We start from the raw sequence: 4766 nt of genomic DNA on the forward strand, positions 1-4766 counted from the left end.
GAGCATGCACTCACATTGATGTTTGCTTGTTTGTTTAGCATGGGCTTAGAAATCAACTCAGGTACTAATGCTTATAAGACAAGTACTCTGCTAACCGAGCTTGTCCCCTCCCAGCCCAGCTTTCAAATCTTAGTTTAAATGCTTCTTCCTCCATAAGCCTCTAAGGAACCAACCCCGTCCTCAGGTTTAGGTTTCTGTAATTAACCGATGGTCCCAGGTCATCTATCTGTAGAGGGGAAAGTGGAGAGACACGGGAGCGGGGAGTGGCCTACGAAGCCATACTGACAGTCCTTTATTTTCCAGATGTGGCTGAACAGCTTTGCCAAGAATCCTAATGAGAACCAGATTGCACAGGTTAGTGTGCTGTATTCATCATCACAACTTAGAGTCAGTTTTGTGTGTTCATTTGCTCCCTATTTTCCTTTCTAGAAAAACTGTAAGCTACAACAGACACAGTCTCTGGCTTTGCACTTCTTGATTTCTATCTACCCAGCCTGGCACTGGGACATATCACAAATAGGTTTGCAAAATACATGACCAAGAGCCAAGGAGGTGGCTCAGCAGGTACGGGCGCTCACCGCACAAGCCTGATAGCCAGAGTTCAACCCCAGGAACCCACATTGGAGCCAGATGTGACAGCGCACATCTGCAATCCCAGCATTCCTACAGAGTACCGGAAGCAGAACCAGGAGACTCTCCCAGAAGCTCCTGTACCTGCAAACCTTCAGTTCACAGAGCAACAGGATGAGAGAGACCATTGCAAACAGATGAGAGTGAGAACTGACTCCCCAGAAGTTGTCCTCTGACCTCCACACACGATGTGGCACGCATATGTCACACACACACACACACACACACACACACACACATACACACACATTAAAAGCATAAACAAACAAATACACGAAGGAAGCATTGCCCCACACAGTGTGATAGCAGACTTCAAACACTCTTCTTGCTTCTTTAGTGACCTGTTGAGGGATTCCTTAAAGAGAAGTTTGGAGATTGTTATGTTTCTTGTGAAAATGTTTTACTAAATACTGAGAAAGCTCCTAAAAAACTAGAGGCTGAAGCCTGCAACTCACTCAAGACTTCTGCTTGCTGCTGGCCTCAGGAGTGTAAGAAGAGGGGCCTATAAAGGTGCCTCATGCCCCAGGCTGAAATCCAATGATATGACCTAGCTGTGGTCTGGGAGCTTCCTGCATGGAGGGTTCTCTCAGACCTTGCCTCCATTCACGTGATGTGGAAGAGTTCTAGCATCTAGATGGCCATCAAAAAGGTGGTTGTAGTTTTCTAGTTTGTGTGGGGAAACTGAGGCCAAAGAAGAGGGTGGTGGGTCGGGGATGGGGACTAGTGCCCGGGTGTAACCGGTCTGTTAGCATCAGAGCAAAAGCCAAAACTTAGGGATTGTGCCTCTTTGACTGATGTCCTCACCACCACCACTCAGAGAACAACTAGCATTTGCCATGTGCTGGGTCATAAAATCTATGCTGGACTCTGAAATGGATACAAAGCATCTTGAAAGTTAAGTACATACCATAATACAGAGATAGGGGGCCTTACCTTCCAAGAACCTAGTTTATTGGCAATAAAGCTGAATTCTTGAAATTATAACCGGGGGAAGACTGTGAGTTTAAGCCAGGCCGTTACACTGTGTTCAGGACAAACTCTAAACACCGAGACTTCTTAGGAGACGTTTGGCCAACAGCACACACTCCACAACTCTACCTGAGTGGACCTATGACACAGCAAAAAAAAAGTCTACAAGAGGTTGAGGGTGTGTGCCATGGCAAAGGACACAGTCTGCCATTTCGGGACTCTGTGACCTTGGGAAGGTCAGTGAGTCTTCCTCAGATTCGATCTCCTCTTCTGTAAAATGGGATGAGATGGTAATAGGCATAGTTCTCTTGCAAAGTTGTTGCAAGACCAACATCCATGACGCTGTCCCCTGACTTTTGATCGACTAAACAGAAGCTAATGCTATCCATGGTAAAGCTGTACGGATGCAGAGTGGTTGTTATGGAAAGGTTAGTTTGGAGAAACAAAGTTGCTAGTCACCAATGCTTTTCAAACTCTGGCTACAAACTACAGAAGAATTGGTTTTAGGGGCTGGGGAAATGGCCCAGCTGGTCCAGAATTTGACACAGAAGAGAGAGGACTTGAGTTTGAGTCCCCAGAATGCAGGGAAAACCAGAGAAAGTAGAAAGTATCTATCTGTAGTCTAGTGATTCTACAGCGAGATGGGAGGTGGAGAGTGGAGAACTCCTGGACGCCTATAGGCCAGTTAGCCTGGTATACAGCACACAGCGGCAAACAACAGACTCAGCCTGCCTCAGACAAGGTGGAAGATAGGAACAACACAGGAAATAGTCCTCTGTGCTCTGCACACAAGCTATGGCGCATGCGCGCGCGCACATATACACACACACACACACACACACACACACACACACACACACTGCTTTTAGAAGATGAAAGATCATAGAGCTAGGTGAAGTTTAAGAGTTTAAGGTCTTTCCCAGTGCTGACCCCAAGATGACCTTTCAGGGCATTAGCTGACATTGAGGAAGACTATGCGTTGTTCATTTGGGAAGAGGAGAAGAGTGAAGTCTTCAAAGTTGGGACCAGCATGAGCAGAGGCTGAGGAAATACCAGCAACTTTGAAGCCATAACTTTACAGACCAAATATTCCTCAGATGTGGGTTTTCTAGCATCTGAGGCCTGACCATGAGCTTCTAGGATTTTGTGGGCTGATGAGAGAAGAGATGTTTGTGATATGATTTCAGGGTTAAACCAAATGAACTCTAACCACAAAGGCTCTCGTGAGCCTGCTCAGCAGGGCAGCGGTCCAGTGCCGCTCAGGAGCAGCCAACCCAACTGGACCAGTCCAGCCTTCCACCCCCAGAAACAAACACGCCGAGGTGGACTCCTCACTGCCCTAGTCTCTGCACAAACCTGACTAACTGTGAGCGAGCATGGAGGAGGAGGGTGACGGAGGTGGGAGCAGAAGGTGGTGTTTGGACAGCCGTGGAAGCTGGAAGGTCATTTGGTAAAAGCCAGTTGTCCCATTTAGTGTCCCCAGGATCTGCCCATCTTTATTTTTTTTAATTCTTATTTATTTATTTGGTTTTTTTTAGATTTATTTATTTATTATGTATACAGTGCTCTATCTGCAGACCAGAAGAGGGTAACCGATCTCATTACAGATGGTTTTGAGCCACCATGTGGTTGCTGGGAATTGAACTCAGGAACTCTGGAAAAACAAGCAGTGCTCTTAACCGCTGAGCCATCTCTCCAGCCCTTATTTGGTTTTTTGAGAGAGAGTTTCCTTGTGAAAGTTGTCCTGGAACTCACCATGTAGTCAGGCTGGCCTCAAACTCCAGAGACTTGCCTACCTCTGCCTCCAAGTGCTGGGATTAAAGGCATGTACCAACCACCACTCTGGCCTTATTTTATTTTTTTTTTATTTGTATGTGTATATACATATATGAGTATAGGTGTCTGCAGAGACAAGAAAAGGGTGTCAGATCTCCTGAATCTAGAGTTATAGGTGGTTCAGAAGTGGGAACCCAACTCCAGCCCTCTGCAAGAGCAGTAAGCACACTTAACTGCTGAACAATCTCTCTAGCTCCCCACCCCCACGTACATCCTTTACCATGAAAACTGGCAGAGGACGATAATGTTCTGAATCACCCTAAAGGAGAGAGTCTTACCCAGTATGTAAGTGAATGTCTTCTGGACACCAAAGGCTGAAAGTGATGAGCATCCAATGGACAAAGTGGCTTTTGAAAAATCTGTAGAGGGGTAGGAATATAACTCAGTTTGTGGAATGCTTGCATGAAGCATGCATGGAGCATGCATAGAGCATGCATGGAGTCCTGGGTTCCTTCCCCAGCACTGTCTAAACTGGACATTTCAGGTGGGATACACCTGTAATCCCAACTCTCCGGAGGATGAGAAGTTCAAGTTGATCTCCTACTACATAGTGACTAGGCCAGCTTGGGCTACATGGGACCCAGCCTAACAACAACAACAACAACAACAAAATCTCTCTCTCTCTCTCTCTCTCTCTCTCTCTCTCTCTCTCTCTCTCTCTCTCACACACACACACACACACACACACACACACACACACACACACACACGCTTATAATCCCAGGAGTCAGGAGTCTGTAGCAGGAGTGGGAATTCTGGGCTAGCCCAGCTGTATAAGAAAACCTTGTCCCCTAAATCAGACTAAACTAAAATGTATAGAGCTGCTACAGAAAAATAACTCATTGGAAACAGCCTTATATGCTGCCAATTTGCTTGTAACTGGCCACTCTCTCCTTAGTTCAGCATCCTTGGCAGCTGGTAAAGTTGGGACATGGAGAGGTCGCTCCTGGAGGCCCCGGAGGAGCCTATGCCAAAAACCAGCTCTGCCGTCTCGAGAGTGATATCTGGGAGTCCCCTTCCTGGCCTAAGGATTCCTGAATGAGGAGGGAAATCACATGCTCCCTGTGGTACCATGCATGTTTCAGACCTGTGGCTCTGGGAGCAGTCCCCTGCTCTGCTGGGCTCGGTGTTTTAAAGTCACTGCCAGATCGGGTCCATCCTGCTCTTCCAGAGGGACTGCCTAGCAGACCATTATTCACTCCAAGCTTTCTACTGCAACATCTTTCTCTACCGGGACGTGTCTTCCTAGAGCCTGCCTCAGTCCTCATGGTACCCCTGGGTCCAAGCACAGAACCGAGGCCCTCATGACCGCCCAAGACATGTCCACCACG

The 4766-nt window shown here is 47.2% G+C and overlaps 1 long non-coding RNA gene across 1 annotated transcript; it reads left to right on the plus strand.

Moving 5' to 3' along the window:
- The first annotated feature begins 307 nt into the window (after window positions 1-307).
- On the plus strand, window positions 308-4508 carry LOC119088403. The gene is made up of 2 exons (XR_005092074.1): window positions 308-354; window positions 4334-4508. It is a non-coding gene; the product is annotated as an uncharacterized LOC119088403 (long non-coding RNA).
- The last annotated feature ends 258 nt before the right edge of the window (window positions 4509-4766 follow it).

Source organism: Peromyscus leucopus, chromosome 7, assembly GCF_004664715.2.
Source record: "Peromyscus leucopus breed LL Stock chromosome 7, UCI_PerLeu_2.1, whole genome shotgun sequence".
Lineage (NCBI taxonomy): Eukaryota > Metazoa > Chordata > Mammalia > Rodentia > Cricetidae > Peromyscus > Peromyscus leucopus.